At 40.9% G+C, this 19,017-nt stretch overlaps 1 protein-coding gene across 17 annotated transcripts in view; it reads left to right on the top strand.

Moving 5' to 3' along the window:
* The window catches only part of NRXN1 (neurexin 1), a 1,556,457-nt gene that overhangs the window by 327,646 nt on the left and 1,209,794 nt on the right, over positions 1-19,017 (top strand). The window lies entirely within an intron of this gene.

Genomic DNA, 19,017 nt, shown 5'->3' on the forward strand with positions numbered 1-19,017 from the left:
TCTCTGTAACAGAACTGCTAATAAAGTTGCCTGATGGGGATATTTGCACCACCTCTCTAGGAGCATATTTGGATTCAAAATGGGATGTGCTAGAAGGTCCCTCTCCCCCACCGTTTGAGGGGAACTAGAAATATTCCCTGAAGGAGTGTTACTAGGTCTTTCCTCCGGCCTGGGCATTACTCTAGCTATATAGGTTGGTTGTCATTCCACAGCATCTAGGGGGGATAGTGCCTTAAGCATATTTACCGTTAAGATTGAGCCATTCCCTCTTCCTCTAGGCTTGAAGATCGGTTTGTAGAAAAAACCCAGAGGGAGAGCACTTATACTGGTGCTTTGAGGGAAAGTTTCCTCCTTGGTCTTTAAAAGAGATCGGACCAACTGCGGACGGCGAAAGTTTATAACGATACAGTCGCACAAAACCACCCTACTCTTCGGACCATCATGATTTCCCTAATACTCTGAGGTCTGGAATTCTTGAATTTAGTCAGCCAATCGGCTGCTTTATTACGGAGTGATAACCAGAATTCGCTCTGTCCCTGTTTTAATACCGGCACCCCAGTTAGGAATATTATGTATGGGCAGGAGGCGGGTGGTAAACCTAAGGTATCAGAACTAGGGTTCAAGGACATATTGTGGGAATCGTTTGATCTATCTTGCCCTAGACGGCTCATTTCTCCCCCCCTGTTGGGTTCCTTTACTTTTATGGCCTCAGCTACCTGAGTTGTTGAAATGGGCGTGTGGGATTCCCTTAGCCTCCCGCACTCTCTAGCCAAGTTTAAGGGCCGGGGTTCCTCCATGTGAGTTGGGCTTTTAACCCTTGCTCCAGAGCAGGGTTGTATTTTATTTATTGAATCTCAAATATAGTCCCTACAGCCTCATTCAGCTGCTCAATTTTTTGCTCCATCCGTCCGAATCTTTCATCAATAAGGGTACTTATCTGCATCATCATTGATCTAAAATTTTAATCTAGGATCCCTCTAACAATATTTTCGAAGACTGCCTGATTTCCCGTGGCAGTCTCATTAGGATTGGGGATATCTGCTTCTACCCGGGTACTATGAGTTTTTTGATTTACCTCAATTTGTTCCTCTATTTGGTGAATAACTTGGGGACTGGAACTTGGACCTCCTGTGTTCCTGCATTCTGCGCCCCCCTTAACACCCTTCTGCCTAGTTCTTGGTACTTTCCCTTTTGCCTTTTCGGTTTGTTTCCGGGTTCGAGGTCTACTCCCTGAGGTTAGGCTATTGTCATTATCCCCTTCTAGGTTCAATGAAATCGGGATTGGATTAACCGAGGGGGTGTTATTGTTTTTACATTGCATAGTAATTCTAGGTGTCAGGGGAATATTGGTTTCTCTAGACAATGGGAACTGGGTAGGTTCAAGTGATAAACGCCGTTCTGTTAGCTGGATCTCGTGAGTGAGAAGCGATTCAGCTCTAATCAGAAAAGCATCTAAAGTGCCTGTTGCACTCTTACGTTTCTCCATAATCCTCAGCTATTCTACCAGGTACAAAAACTTGCTGGACCGTCCAATGTAAGTCCTTTGATCTAGATGTAGACTAATGAGCCGGGAGTCTAGTAGGATAATGGATTCCTAATATCTAGGAACATTCACGGAAGCTTTTTACTGTTCTCTTTTAACTCCTCTAATTAGGGTAATTAGGGTAATCCTATTACAATAGATGGGGGAGTATATGGCATAAACCCTAGATTAATTTACACCATAGAATTCTTTAAAAACCTTCCCTCCAGATAAATGTTACAATATAGGGCAATCTAGTTCCTCAGACCCCAAGATTCCTAGATCTGGTAACTTACAAGATAACAGTACAATTTTCAAAAACTCAGAGAGTTAATGTGGGCAAGTCTATCGTTAGGGTGACAGCGCAGTGAGAAGGAGTGCTTTAGTTAATAATGTTCGTACCCGTGGCTCAAACAATGCCCCCGAGAATAACTTTCAAGTGCGGTGGACCTGCCCTGCCCCTTCCTGTCCCTGATGGGCACAGACGGGCCCGCCCTTGGCCCGGGCTTGTCCCGGGCATGCCCGTATGCATCCCGCGCTGCGGAAACCCTGGTCCCTCTTTAAGCACCTATTGGATGCACGTGGCTGTGTTAGGCGGCAGCGGTACTGCCGCACAGGATGCTGGGTGATGCAGTCCCCTCACGTCAGGAGTCACGGGCGACTCACAGCGGCACTCAGCGTGGCCTTCAGAGTGCGACGGCCCCTCGGCACCCCAGACAATCCTCTGTGGCAGCAGGTAAGGCAGCAGTTTAATAAATCAGAGTTCGGCATAAAGAAGAAACTGGCTCCCAAGCTGCGGAGCCCTGGCCCCTCTTTAAGCACCTCCTGGTGCGCGTGACCGTGTTGTGTGGCGGCGGTACTGCCGCACGGGATGCTGGGTGATGCAGTCCCCTCACCTCAGGAGTCAATGGCGGCTCACAGTGGCACTCGGCGTGGCCTCCAGAGTGCGGCGGCCCCTCAGCACCACAGACATAACTCCATGGCAGCAGGTAAGGCAGCAGTTTAATGAAGCAGAGTTCGGCAAAATGAAGAAACTGGATCTAGTGGTAGCAGGCTCCTTTGTGTTTTTTTAACCCTGCACTAGTGGGCTCACTTGTTTGATTTGCTATTTCTGCTCCCTTAATGGGACACGTGCAACCAGCAGAGTTTCAGTCCTGCATGCCTTTCCAGGGACCTGCAGTGATTACAGGCGGTGTGTTGGGACCTGGAGCCCCTGCCGCTCTCCTGCGCGCCTCTTGTTCAGCTACTGGCGTGTATGAGTGGTTTTCAATGAGCTGAATCATGCTCATTAACTAATGAAAGAGCCAATGAAGATCACACTCTCCTGTTGGCTCAAGTGTGCTTGGCATTACATTAAATGCGCTTGGCATTACATTAAATGGACCAAATCTCCAAGGGGTCAGTTTTTTAGACACACAAGTGGTGGTTCTATAGGGTGGCCCCCATGGAGTGGGGGGGGGGGGCTTTTGTGGGGATCGGGTGTCGTTGAGACGCTGCCTCAAAATGCAGGCCTTTTGGTTTTCTTTCAAAGGTTATATACACAGACACATTTATGACTGGGTAACCCAGTCCGTGGTCTTCATACGGGGTCAAGGTGCCTCCACGTGACACGGTATGATAACTTACTATATTTCTCCATCACTGTTGAGGCTTTATACCTCCCATAATTTGCATTTACTTTCTCATTAGCTCATTGAAAATGTATTCTGCCTGCTTTGTTCTCTTTATGCTCTGACCTTCTTTCACTTTCACATAGTAGAGGTTTACATGGAACTATGCATACAAATCAGAACGTTGTTTCTCAAACCAGCCACAAAAGCGGCCCACGTACAATGTGATTGACCTGACATATGTCATTTGGTGCTTTGCTTCATTTTATACCGGCATTCCTTGATCAGGGTTTTGCATTGCCCTTTTCACCAACTTTTGCACAGACTGACCTGTGCAGTAATGGTGCGTAATTGCTCTGGCGCCCTTAGAAATCTTGTAATGGTCTAAAGGCGTATTTTCTATGGGTAATCACTAGATATCAATAACAACAGAAGGATGCTGACATAGGGCCAGTTAGGTTGGTGCGGAAGAGGAGCTTGTGGCAACTGCACATTGGTATATTCTTTTTATTTCTCAAGAATGAACACCGAAAAATATGAAGACAGTATTGATTTGAGTGAAGAAGGAAAACTGTACATTTGCACTTGATTTCCACTCAAATCATAACCAATACATAGAGCTGGGTGCTAGAGAGTATTTGGCATAAGGTGGAAAAAATAAAAGATATTCTAAAAACACTTATTGTATTATGATGTACATCTTTTGAAAATAATCCAATTAAAAATAACTCGTACTTGCCATCAAAGAAGACAATATATACAGGAAATTAAAATTGTTCCAAAATGACATCAAGGAAGAAAATATATCCAGGATATCTGTAATTTTATTTGTAATCGCAAAACAATGGGTTTGTTGAGAATTACGTAGGTGTCCTTGTAAAATACAGATTTATGTGAAAGACGCTGAAGGAAAATATAAAGGCAGAAGGACAGCAATTAAAGGGATTTCAATAAGTAGTTCATCAAAAAATAGAAATGCAGGGGCAGAGTTGTGGTTTAAAATATTCAGAATGCCTGGTAACAATGGTGTTATGTCATTTTTCTGCCACAAACTGATGTATGGAGATAAATTGCCTGTCATTTAAATGTGAAGATGCGGCTAAATTGTACATTGTATGCATATTAATCCGTGTGGAAGCTTCATTTCTAGTCTGCTATTCCCTCTCTGTAATTTCCCTCACTCATACAGCATTTTTCTCGGACATGCAGCAATAGATAAATGAACACGCCACTCTCGTCAACAATAAAGAACATATTGACTCACTTTATGAACCTTATTATGAGTGGCACAATTTTACCTGACGCAAGAAGTGGTTGTAGAATTCCACCAAATGTATTTCCAAGAGCCTCCCCTCCATGCCTTGAATTATCAGGTCCACAAGCTGCAGACTCGAAAATTCCAAGCACCAGGTCCCTGTACCCGATGGAGCTTCTGCAGGGGCAGAGGGCGGCACCACACTGGCTGGGAATGGACAATGTCCTCCCCCAGATAGGCCTACGCCTCCCATCACCTCCTGCTTCCTCACCCTGTACCTTAACCCCCCACCACTGGTCATCACACTGACAAAGTCCGCCTGCTTAGGGCAGGTGGAAATTGTTTCTGTCTCTCTCCCGAGAATGAGGACAAACCTCTCGGAAAAGAACAGTATTTATGGGTACCACCCAGTGATTTCCATTCCAGGTAAAAACTCTAGACCAAATTACAGGAATCTTCGAGCCAGTTGTAAATTAAATGTTTCTCATACTCTTATTCAACCATGTTGCATTTTTTCTTAAAGATTGTGGAACCCCCAAAAATTGTAGACAATTGGTACAAGGTTTATACCACATTCCATACATTCCCAATACTGCAACAAATATTTTATTTTAGTAGTATATCCCCTGGTACCTAATATAGTGGATCACTGGACTGTTTGAATCACAATTTTATGTGTGCCGGAAGAAAGCTAGCCACCATTTTACGGTTATACCTATTCTCAAATGCCTAAGTACCCTATATACATGCACAAGATGGCAGAAATGCAATAAGGGGCTGTAGGTAGTGGAGAGGCTCAAAAGCAAAGAAGCAAATACCACATCTCTGAGTTGAGACACACACTGCAATGGTTGTCAGTAAAAACCAGAACGAATCCTTTTACTGCAGGAGTGTTCGCAAAGCTCTGTACCGGAGATTATTTATGTGTTTATTATTTTTAATAAGTGTTAGGTTACTTAAAGCAATGTACTTCTTTGGTCTCGTTGTGCACCCATCATAACTATATTGTTTGGGATATTGAGGGAAAAGAAAGCCTATATCAATATCTCATTAAAACCTGAAACTATGTAATTTAAATATATATTTAAATTGGTCAATATTGTGTTGTATTTCTCAAATAGACAAACTCAAATCCAGGAATTCTACCAGTGAGATTTTGTCCTGACTGGCTGGAATGTTGTCTGTTCTATCAATTATGTAATATTAGCACAGATCTGTAAATTGTATTTGAATTAATTTGTATAGTGCACTGTTCCTTTGTTGATATCAAATTTAGGACTATATGGAACGAATTAAGATGATATATGTTCTAACTCTGTAATACATAAGCAATCAACTGATGTAGTCAGACCTCTCTTGCCCTAACTGGCTGGCCAGTCTCCCTGATGCCAGAATATCTCCCTGCCTTGACTGTGCCCAATCTATGTTTAATTGGGCCTCCTTAATGTGGGTACCAGACATGGATGGGTTTTCAATGGATTTGTAGTGCCCACAGGTAATAAGCTGGATGCAGTGCATTTTAGAGTAATGGAAAGTGACTGAAAGCTAGATGCCTATTTAGGTTACATATATTTTTTGGTTATATGTATTATTCCTGTGGTATGGAAAACACACTAAAACCATATATATTGGACATTTCCCTTTCCTAAGGTTTCTATTGCTGAATGCCATATAGTCTTAACTCTGATAAACATGATTTTCTTTTCCAAAACATTGTAATTCTTTTTAGTCTACCTCAAGCAGGACCCATTTCCTATGGATCTGCTGAGCATGGCAGGACCAAGCGTATGAATTTTCTAAGGCTTCAGGGGCCCACAGGCAATACACTTGGTGCACTGTGTTTAGGAACATTGGAAAGACACTGAAAGAGAGATGGCTCTGTAGCTTATGTGTCTTTCTTTGTTTAAGAGGTTTTTATTGAGTACATGAGACAAAAGAGAAAATAAGACAAAAAAAGAAAAAGGAAAAGCAATCATAAATATATAAAGAATATTACAAAATATAGGTAAGCAACTAACATAATGTATAGTATGAGAATAATATTGGAAAGAAAAAAAAGAAGAAAAAAAAAGAGGGAAAAAAGAAGAAAAAGATAAAAAAGAAAGAAAAAGAAAAAGAAGAGGAAGAAAGATCTAAAATTGTGTACGAGAATAATAAAGAGAAAATGAGAAAAGAACTAGTGTAAGGGAGTATGAGTAGAGAGATATGTTGTAAAAGTAAGCCAAAGAATATCAGATTTAATTTTATGAGAGATAGAAAGCTTATATGTGTTTTAAAACTGAATGTATCAATAGCCACTAAAGTTATAAGAGATCCCTAAGTAAATGTACAAAAGAAATCTAGCATTAACTTCCCTGTCACTGTTACCCAGACCTATCTGGTGCACTGGGAAAAGGCAAATGTATAAAGTAGTGTGCACAATCTCAAATTCTGTGACAGAGTCAATGTAGACTTTTGCGGATGATGTAAGTGATGACAGTTGGCGAGGTGCTATCAGAGACATCCAACACTTTGCATCCATTGCACAATTTGTGCCTCTACAACTAATCATTCAGGAGAAAGTGCCCACCCAGCATCATTGATACTACTTGATAATAGTTTGAACTATCTGCAGCGGTGCAGCCTTAGTGAATATTGCTGAGCAAAGGTCACGGGACTCCATGAACCCCCAGCAAATCTCTGTCGTGAGCTATAACTTCTGCTGGCCACATGCTGCACTTCCAGTAATCCCAGAATCACACTTTGCAGCCAGAACCTCAATCTCAAACCCAAGAGATAGATAGCTCAACAGCATTGCACTGTACTCCTATTGCAGGGACTCACAAACTCAGTGACATAGCATATGGTGTGCAAGGAAACTTAAAGCCGGCATGATACTATGTATGAGTCACCATTTATTAATAGCAGCGCAAATAAAAAGGCGCCTAAAAACTAATGCTAAGGCATAAGGAGGAATCAGTTATAGTAGGAAGAGGAACGTTTTTCATTTTTTTTCTGCAAGAACAGCAAATCAAGGATAACATGAAGGTCATTCTGTAAGGGAGATCTGAGCACTGAAAACCGGAGTGCAAACTCTGAGACTGAGAGAACAGAGTTCTTTTTGTCATGGCACCCATATAGACAGACATCTTTTCTGAGGTGTTAAATACCATCTCTTCGATATTTATTCTAATGAGCTTGCTCTGGAGAGGCCATTTTGCGTTACCTGCAGGGCTCTCTTTCATAAAGTGTGGGTTCCTTTTTTGAAACATAGAACTGCAGACAATCTGTCGTTTTAGACCAAAGGCAGCCTTTGGGACCCCAAGGAACGATCTTATGTGTAAAAAGATAAGGCACAGGGCTTTTGGTAGTTTGGGGCACAATAGAATGTACCAAAGGTTGCAACATTTTGTGTATATTTGACAGCAAATATTTTTTTACTTTTGATAAGTGCTTAAGCCGCTCAGGGCACAGTTACTGGCCTATCCCTCCTAAACCAGGAATCCGGAATACGCTTGGGCCGCCTGATATCCATCTGATCTGCCGAAGCATTCGTGGAACTTCTGGAGTATTGTCTCTTCATGTGCTACTCCTAACACCGAGAGGACAGCGGCCTTGGAAGGTTCTTCTTGCCATGGTCAAGCAATAGGCAGACATATCTTCTGTCTTGAAAATTCAGTCCCAGGACGTTTGTTTGGAGGGCGAGACATTCCACACAGGAGCTCCAAGCAGGAACAGGCTCCGTGGAAGCATGGACTGAGTTGGGTCCGTCATTTGACCAGTGAAACGGAGGGTGACGTGGGCTTGATTTGATTGATTTGATTTGTAAATTAGTAGAGCAAAACGAATGCCCGGAGGCGTCTTGGCGCTGTGGACTCAGGGAGTGTAGCACTAGTGACCAGAGATAACTAAATGTTAGTTTTGAAGAGCCAGGTTTTTACTTTTTTTCTGAATACTAAAAGGTCTGGGCTTTCTTTGATAGTTGGCGGGAGAAGGTTCTATAGCCTGGCAGCTCCCAACAGAGAGCTCCTTCCTCCCCATCGATTCTGTCTGAACCTAGGCACTTGCAGAAATCTCCTTTGTGCGGATCTGAGACTCCTAGAGGGTATGTAGAATTTTATGCATGAAGTGAGGTAGGCATGGCCGTTTCCATGCAGTGCCTGAAATGTAATGCACAGAGTTTTGAATGCAATCCTCTTCTTCACCGGAAGCCAGTGCAATGCTCCTAGATGATGTGCCACTGGCTCATGCTTAGGGATGTTCAGTAGCGTTCTGGCCGCAGCATTCTGCAGGCTTTGCATCTTTTTCAGAAATTGGATTTGAATGCCAACATATAGTGCATTACCGTAATCCAGTCTTGAGAATGCAAGTATAGTGACATGTTTTCATAGCCTCCGGCGGCACGAAAGGTCGCACCTTCCGTATCAATTTCAGAATCAGCCAGAAGCTGGATGTAAGACAGCTGGTTTGACTATCGAAGGTAAGCCTACCATTGAACATAATCCCAAGATTTTTTGTCTTAGCGACCGGTGTAGGGCATTCCCCTAACGCAGAGGGCCACCACCTCCGAGACCATGACAACAGATTGGCGCCCAAAAGGAGCACCTCAGTCTTGCTGCCGTTCAGCTTGAGGCAGTTTGATTGCATCCATGCATTGACCTGGGTCATGCAGCTGTTAAATCGATCAGCTACCTCCTCTTCGTTATTGTGGATGGACACCGTAATCTGCGTGTCGTCAGCATAAGAGATGACCGAGAATCCAAACTGCCTGATCAGGGAGGCCAGTGGGGCTACATACAGATTAAACAAAGTAGGGCTCAACGAGGAGCCCTGTGGCACGCCGCACTGAAGATTAAAGGTTTGTGAGCTTACTTCACCCAGTTCCACTCAAAAAGATCTTTCAGTGAGGTAGGATGTGAGTAGGGTCAGGGCGGACGCCTGGACACCCATAGCCGCTAGTCTATTGTCAAGGATTTTATGGTTAACGGTGCCGAAGGCCGCCGATAGATCTAATAATATCAAGGCGGCCTTCCCGCATGTTTTAGATTCATAGGGCTTCATTTATGAGGCATTCTCCGGTGCAGAATGGGCTGCCTGCGCCAACGCAGGCACCGTTGCACAATGGTGCAAGGGTGCCTGCGTTACGGGGATTATTATTTTTGTACAGGGAGGGAAACCTTTCTGTACAAAAATAATCACAAGAGGCTTTTCCTCTTTCTATGTGTGATGCAGAATGCAGTACATAGAAAAAGGAAAAACGAAAAATAAATATATTTCTCCCCGTTGCGCCTCCCTTACACCTCTCCTGGGGAGGCGTAAGCTTTTGGCACTGCCTCAGATTTACGATTTCTGGTAAATCTTGGGCAGTTTCAAAAGAACATGGATGTTGCGGGGAACGCCCCCAGTAACACCCATAGCCCGCCCCTTTAACGCAGAACACTGCGTTAAAGGGACTGATATTTATCAGGCAGCAGTAAGTAAAAAAAAAAGTGGCTTAGTGCTGCCTGATATATATCACTCAGGTTTCTGTGCCTCGGAACGTCACAAAAAGTGATGCTCCGAAGGCCCATAGAGTAAAGGCGTGTGGGAGGAAAAAAAAACATACCAGTACTTTCAAAGAAAAAACAACAGCTAGGAAAACGGAGTGACTAGTATACCTCAAAGGGTCAAGAATATGACGGGAGAGAGTTAAGAGAGTAATAACTATATACCTGATAGGTTACTCATGAGCTCAGCAGTAATAACAATGTATGCTTATGACCTAATGCAAGAAGGCAGCGCAGAGGCTCAGAATAGAGAGTTTGCTAGTTCTCTTTTTTTCATCTTAACTAACAAATCTTTTCTGTCTTGACACCTTCGGATATTTGCGCGCTCTTAAAAATTAATTTCTTTTCATCCGTTACTAATGTTAGTGTTTACCAAAAAAATACTCGGTGAATTCAGCCCTTCAGTGCAAGCTGTGACGTTTGTATTAAGGTCGTGAAATAAGCTATTACATCTTCATCAAGTCTTGTCTGCATAATGTTCTGTACGACTAATTTGTAACTTGAATCATGTAATCGATTGTGATTGTTGTAATTTGCATCTATACTATTGTCGTGTAACTCGCTGAGGCACATGGGGAACTGGGCGGCGTGTGCCATTAAACCTTGAGTGAGCTGGGCTGCAGGGGGATTCTACGAGCCATGGCTGCTTTTCTCTGGTATTGTCAATATATTGCACATTGCAGGTTTTGACCTTGTTAAGAAAATCACTGGCAACTAATCAGTACGGAGTTAAAAATACCATTGTAAGAGGAAACAGGAATTGCATGACCCTGCAGATCAGGATTGGTTTCTTGTCGTCCTTTAATGCATTGACCTTTCCGGATGGCCTTCGAGTTGCACTCTCTGAAATAATGGCTGCACCTTCAATTGATTGAACGCTGATTGGCAGCAACATTCTTCCTTTATTTATTTTTTAGGGTCCTTGACAATCATGGCTGCCTAGCAACTAGTACATCAGTTCTGGAATTTGTCTTTCCAGAGTAAATGCTTTGCATTTTACCTCTGTGTTCGTGACCCAAAATTAATATTATGACATGACTTCTATCGTGTATGAGGCTACCAGAGTTGGAAAGCGGCAGATTATGAAGGGCCCCATCTCAACACTTGTTTGACTAATGGTATGTCATAACCTTGGTGGGCTACGTCATATCCTTATTAGTATGTTATAGCAGTGCTTGGTGCAAACACATTTCACCACTGTATTATGGTTGGAGGGGGACATCCTTGACAATAATGCTGGTGCACATTTGTTGAGAAGCATTTTGTTGTGTTGTTTCTGTTGTGCTGCTGTGATGTTGTGCTGCATATTTCAAATGTGAAGTTTTGCTATAATGTGGTTGTGATGTTATGTCTTGCCTGCTTCTTTAGTGCCCTAATATGTTTCAATTATCTGAAGTCGCTTTACATATTATTGTGTAATGTTCCTTTTTTCACATTGTCTATGTCAAAATATGTTTCTATATTTGCAACCAATATCATTACATGCCCTTTAAAGCTCCTGTGTCAATCAACCATTTACCACTGAATAGAGGTGGTCAGTAATTCTGCTCCAGTGCTTCAATTATGGGTCCAAAGTTGTGGCATATTAGTCCTCTGTGAAATGTTTCATTCTATGAGGGGAATCTGAAGAATTTTGGCAAATCTGCGTTACTCTTGTAGCATGGAATTTCTCATAAATTAGAATTCCACTGCTTTACCAGAGGAATACAAAATGATGCAGTAGTTTCTAAAGTTCATATATTACTGCATACCACTTGATGCCCTTGTATGCTCTGCAGTGATTAAAAATGTAATCACTGCTGAGCATGTAAGGGCGCCAAGTGCAATGCAGTGGATTAACAACTGCATACCACTAGGCACCCTTATATGCTCTGCAGTAATTAAACATTTTAATCACTGCAGAGTCAGCAAGGGTGGCAAATGGTATTTTTTTGCGCTATTTTCTTAGGCAAAATGCATCCTCACATCCATTTTGGACGCAAAGGTGCATTTTGCACTGAGAAAATAGCGCCAACTGCCCACTCTGCCACGTCATGGAATTCCTCAGAATCTGGTGGAATTTTAATGTAATTCTGCAGAATCAAACTCCACAAATACTGTCCACTCCATGGCAGATACCATGACCTAAATGTATTATGGTTACTCTGTGAGCCAGTATAATACGGTGGAGTTCACATTATTCCCATTTGGTGAATATTTGCATTTATCATGTGTCTCTTAAAATCGTTCTAACTTGTTGCCATTATCTTTTAGAAAATTAATAATTTTTTGGTGACGTCCCTTTACTCCTCTTGCCTCATACTACAAGCTTGATATGTTGCCTGCTAGGAAGGATGCAAAAAATATACGTGTAAGCTTTGCAAGTGAACTTGGGACCAAATTCCCAAAGCCTTTTCAGTAAGCAGCTGGATCTGATTCCTGTAATAAATGTGAATTGCATCTGATTTTCCAGGCCATAGAGTTACAGAAGTAAGCCACAACTGCTCATAAAAGATGTTTTGTTGGACTGTCATTCATGATATTTCTTGCCAGGAAAACTCCACAGAGGCAAATCGAAATGTTTCTAAAGTGCTCTTCTTCTCTGACCTTTGGGTAAAGTGAGCAAGACGCATTACTTTGTGGTTAGTGCTGAGTTGCTAAAGGATTTAAGAACTCACAAAGCAGCAGCTGCCAGCTAAAAGAATAGATGCTGTGATATTCAAACCACATTTATGAAAACAATAGAACTTTGCTAGCTTCATGACAGACACATTTCAGGGAAAACTGATGAATTAAAAATGAAGAAATGACATTTGGTCTTTTTAATGAAAGTCTGTGGGAGAAGGCCCAAATATGGATATCTACATAAACGATTGTATCATGGAAGCAAAATAAAATGTAAGAAAGAATGTCCTAGTGTCACTATCTGTCACAGAATATTTAGCATAAAATGTCAGACCAACTAAATCTGTGCACACCATTGAATACGGTTTGGTGGTCTGCTCCAGGATCAATGTTACCTTATGGCTTAGATAAAGTTAAAATGGTGAGAAGTCACACTGCTCACTGTGGCAAGTACTGGGATTTGTCTCATCCCTCTGAGCGGTTTTTCAAAACATTTGGCCATTTGTAATTTTCCTCTGGCAGTATTGGTCAACATTGATGTAATGCAGGGGTGGTTTTAAAACACTGGTGCCACAAGCCAAAAAAGACCCTTCAGGTCTATGGTCTGTATCTAGTGCAAACCCCAGCAGATCACTGGCCTGGTGAATGCCAACGTTTCTCACACTGCTCTGATACACTATGAGATATGGTCATTAAATGCACCCTCGACTCAAACCGGAGACACCTGGATTGACATAGACTATGGTGATAGCTCAACAACTTGCTTTTCACCACTGTTGTTTGTATGTTAAGTTGCATATGCATGGGACAATTCAACAAAAACATTTCAAATAAAATGACAGTAATTAAACGTGATTCCATACCATCTTCAAGGAGTGGGCACATCGGGTTTCTGTTACTTGTTACTGTCTGAATTTACAACTATCACATAATAAGGCTCTTAGGTACTTGGGGGCATATGTACAAGGTCTGTGATACATAAACGCAAAGAGCGCTTAGCGCTTTTCTATTTATCGCTGGATTATATCGCCCTGTTAGCACGTTATTTACAATGCGTTTCCCCAGGGTGAAATAATTACCAGTGATAGTGGGGAAATCGTGGTTTTGCAGGGAACATCACTAGTTTGCAGACGATGTTCCCTGCAAAACGGTGATAACCTTGCTGATATGACCCACAAGGTTGTATCAGCACAATCCACCCCCATATTAGATATGCCTAAATCTGCATTTTGTCTTTAGAGAGAGCGGGATGCACACCTCTGTATTCTTCTTTAAACATACTTTTTAATCCTTTTATGTCATGATTGCGTGCAGATTGCAATGGCACTCTGCCCACATGGCGCCAGAGTTACGAAAATATCATTTCTGATGAGGGACGAATTCTCACCACCAAAACAATCGCACAGCTTATATGAAGCCTACCTTGGCTTTCATTTTGTGAACAGCTATTTTAATCATAGTACTCCAATATATTCCATTTTACTCTTCTTTGTCACTCAATTTAATCAACAGTATTGTCAGTCCACACGCGGAAAGAGAACTGCCATATTTTCAAGTTTCTGATGCTCATTCAGTGTCCATCCGGACCTTCTCAAGGAACACGAGTGAAGCAGACATCGTATGAAGCAGCGTTTATTGAATTAAAAGGCCCAATGCATTTCGGGCGACTCGCGCCCTTCGTCAGGGGTCGCTAGAAAATAAACAATAAAACAATCACTATCCCTTGCATTAACATCGTATCATGCCGCAATAAATACACCTCCAACATTACGTAAACCATAAATCTTATACAGTGTTATAATCATTATCTCTGCATGTCAATTCGTCAGACATTACCCCCAAAGTGCGCCGATTATGTTTTCTAAAAGTTTACAATGAGCATACATAATCTCATTTACCCCGTTGTGTTGTGTAGCCCTCATCAATCTTTAGATATAACCCTGTTGTATTTAGTGCTCTCTTTCATATCTTCCCTCCCTATGTTTCTCTGAATCCTCCTTCCGTTTTAATCACATCTATTGTAGTGCTGTTTAACTTTTTACTCACTTAACCCTGGCACAAAATGTATTGAACGTCCCCAGTGACATTTACCTTTCCATGTCATTGGTGTATTTTCCTGCACCATTCATTATGGTAAAGTTAAATACATCAATTGGGGATTAGACAATTTTACCATGTTTACCATGTTTTAGCAGAAACCATCCGCGGGGACGAAACAGCTATGGCCCAAAGTGCAGAGTTAATACAGAAATACCAGTCAGCAAAAAACTGAAGTGATCACACAGAAAGAGGGGGTTCCCAACTGTGTGAACCATGCACATTTCAGATATTTTGTTTGAAGGAGCCAATGTTGCTCTGTACATTGCAAATTATTATAATTGCACTAAGAGCTCTCATCTTAGTTTGACACCTTTCAAATTCAAAGGAATGGTGATGTCTTTGTCCACTGCCTTGTGGATTCAAAAATTAGGTGATTGGTGAGTCAGAAGAAGGTAAGTATTTTACTCCGCTCCTTCTACGATTAATAGCAAAAACGTGAATTAGCAACTTGTTGGACCTTCTAGGGTATCAGCCTCTCTACCAGGAACTATTACTGATAAGAAAAAGGCACTTCCTATTCAGCATTATTTATGTTAACAGTTATTTGTGAGGCAATTTGACAGGGTGATGTTAGTCTGCTGGTCTGCGAAGTGCAGCATGGGCTGTTTCTAGCCTCTTCTACCAATATATACTCTCTGATTTCTTTATTCCTTTGACTACAGCACACAGCTGCATACCATGGTAGAACTACGGGTGAGTTGATCTTGCAGAATATCACGGTGCGGAATTTAGCAGAGTTACATACAAATTCGATGAAATGCTGCAGAATTCCGCCAACCGGTGGAAAATTAATCATGCTGTGCTGCCTATGCTGCGATTTCGCACCTGTAGCCCTCTCTGTGCTGAAAAATCAGCATTAAGGGCACCTCAAGGTGTGCAAGTACACGCTGCCATTTGAATGGACTTTGCTGCCCCTCGATTATAAAATCTCAAGAAGCATCCCTCTGATCACGACTGACTGCATTATATAATCTCACTGGAAGTCCTTCTAGCATCCGTAAATCGCGCTAGCGGGTGTCAAATCTCACTGGCTCAGGCCAGGTCACATTTCTGTGGTCCCCGGGAGCAAATAATTTGCCACATGATGATAGCCAGAATTTGGCTGGAATTCCATGTTACAAGAGTAACAAAAAGTCGACGGTACAACGTGTTGCCAAATTCTTCCTATTCGGCGAGCTGAATGACATTTTTCACATGAGCCTAGCTAGAACTAGCTATCAGCTGAGAATTATCACCGTAGTTGCTTATGTGAGCTGTTGATATTGGTGTGATGGATAGTACTACAGAGTCAAACCTGGCTAGTGCAACATATAGTTTATCCACAATGCAGTGAATTAAATACATGGTCCCTCTCAATTAGTGACGGTAAGTGTTACATTGTTCCTGGTTGCTTTGTCAGACATCTGAAATGGCCACCCTTAAATTTATATGTGGTCGTTTAGTTACAGTTTTAGAATATGTATTGCATTCACCCATTTTACTTTGCTGTGTGAATAGAACATTCTTTGTTATTGTTTTGTAATAGGTTTACACATCTGCTCTTTATTGATATGTGCCTATTATTGTTGATTTGGAATTGATGTGTGGTGGTAAATATATCAATGTCCTTTTCCCTAGGCATCCCTGTAATGTCGCCATCTGTTCTCCTTCCCCATTTCCTACAGAATTTATCAGCTCTGACTTTTACTGTTCTGAGTTTTCATTTCTCTTCAGAGTCTGCCCTTCATGCTACGTATTGTTACATTTTGCAACCACACTTTAGCACCCATTAAATGTCCTTTAACACCTTGGCTGCTAAGGCAATTTTCAGCCTGTGCTGGAAATTGCAATTATCCTTTATTCATGACGAGCTGGGCTCGTCATCAGCACACGACCACTGTGCACCATGACGAGCCCAGCTCGTCATCAGCATCGAAAGGGTTAATGCCACTCCTGACAACCTAGTTGGAAAATGAAAGGTGGACAGCATTTTCAAACTTTTTCTTGTGGTTTAACCTATTAAAATAACATCCAACAGCCATATTTATTTACAGATTCTACCGGCAATAGCCAAAACTCAAGATAGGTTCTTTATTAATTCTTTTTCATGTAGAGCAATCCGCAGGACAGTCCTTAGATATTTATCCAGACAGTAAAACGTACTCAATGATAGAGCTCAGTGAGATAATAATAGGTATCTTACAACGTGTTCAATCTCACACTGTATGAATATTTGCAGAAGTGTAAATGTCAGCCTTGTCTTTTGCGAATGGAACTTTCAATTGTCCTCCAATCTCTTATATGAAAGTCAAGTGCGCTTATTTATGGTTGGTGCAATTCTTAGTCTGTATTCCTTCAGCGGGAAAGAGATTAAGCAAGCTTTAATCAAACAAAATAAAAAATATGAGGCAGCCAGTCTTTATTTAATCTAGCTAGTTAACAAAATGTTCGACAGATATTTGGGTGCCTGATCGGCAAAATATCTTCTGTTTCATAATCCTAAATCACTGTGTACCAGACATATGCAAGAAATTTTAAATCATGCCTTTATTCGAAAAATCTATTGACCATTTTTGCTTTGAAGTATACAGGCAATCATTTTTGGTTGAGCTCCCAAGATATAGTCTTAGATTGGGTTGGAAATAATGGGTAGTGGCAGTTCATTAATATGGTCTCCCAACAAAGAAAACACTCTAGACAAATCATTAATCCTGTATGTGGTACTCTCTAAAGCTTTACCTGCAAATGGTTAGAAAATGCATTGAGCCTTTATTGATTTCCAGATAGCTTTTGATGTTGTCAATAGAAAAAATGTGTGTTCCGCCCCAAATAATAATAGTATTGATCATGGGCTAATATATAGTTTGATTTTGCTACATGACCGACACACCTTTACAAAAGCAGAGAATTGAGGGAAAAGAACTAATACATTCTGTATAGACAGGAGTGTGCATGAATGGTTTTTGCTTGCACCACTTTTTTTAATTTTGCGTGTTAAGGTTCTCTTCGTGCAAGAGAAACATACATCCTAAAAAATGTGGTAATAGTTTCCCTATACTACCAGTTGCAGATGATGCTCTCTTTATTGCCCAACTAGACATATACTAGAGATTCTATTAAATGTTTTTAAACAGTTTGTCATGGGAATCTATCTTACAAACAGTATAAACAAATCATAGGTAATGAAAGTGAAATGTGGCCGGCCTTAAAATAAAATGTATTATTTGAGGTAAATTAATATACAAATGAACTCTTACAGCTGCTAAGGGATTAAATTCAATAAAACAAAGCTTGCACTAATCCAATATATAAGAGCTAATTAGACATTTGTGAAACAAAGGGTAAATTTGGTGTTGAGTCTCTAATGAAAGTATACTCTGCTAATATGGGTGCAAAATAATGTTATGGACCAACGATTTGAGGATATTCTCAAAGTAGGTAGATACTGGAATCATAAAATAGTTTTTGAAACAGTCCTCCGCCCATGAGTGATTGCATTGCATTGCAGTGCTGTGCATATTCGGAATTGGGATTAGCTTTCCTTAGTTTTTGAATTGAAGTCGTTGATACAGTAGTTGAAATTGTGGTTAGATGAGAGCCATTTAGAACACTGACAATTGCTACTTGTATTACTAAGAAAAAACACATAATTCAGGAGGAGGACTAAGATTGCCATGATTTAAGCATATCAAGAACTCCTTCTCTACTCCATAAAATGACAGTTGGAAATATGGAGACTCTCTAGTGAGGTAATCAATATTTGAAGATATTGGCAGAAGAGGAGGGTAGAATCTCATAATATGCCCACTGTGTAAGGGGATGACCCCCTCTCTACTACTAATGACACATGAGAACCAAATTTAAGCATTTATATGTTTGGAAACAATAGAATCTTGATCATTAGAATTAAAATATGTTTAATCCCAATTTTGTCAAACCATAGATTAGTTTTAAATGGAAATATTTTATTTCTGTGTTCTATTTGCTAATGTGAATTGGAAATAAGGAAAAATGCAATTGGGTTTCTTTTCTTCTGTATAAGATATGGGAGAGTTTTTAAGGAGCTCATGATTCTTAGCATCAAAGAGCATCACACTACATAATATAGAGTAGCAGCGTTTTTGATGACAACCACTAAATTGACATATTTGCATAACATGGATGATTAGGTAAAGCAGTCCTTAAAATGAGAACAGTTTGTATTACCATTATTTAGGATTGAATTTTTGGTCTCGCAGTGTTTGTAAGTCTAATAAAAAAAATATAAATGTAAAAGATACCTGTCAAATTAATGCTTTAGGTCATTTTCTTGGGCCGGTAGTATCAAGTGGCATACGCAGATATGTGAATGTGTCAAATAATGTATTATTGACTGCTGTAAGGTGCTACTTTATTATATTTTTAAATTATGGCTTTTCTTGA

This window comes from Lissotriton vulgaris, chromosome 6 (assembly GCF_964263255.1).
Source record: "Lissotriton vulgaris chromosome 6, aLisVul1.2, whole genome shotgun sequence".
Classification (NCBI taxonomy): Eukaryota; Metazoa; Chordata; class Amphibia; order Caudata; family Salamandridae; genus Lissotriton; species Lissotriton vulgaris.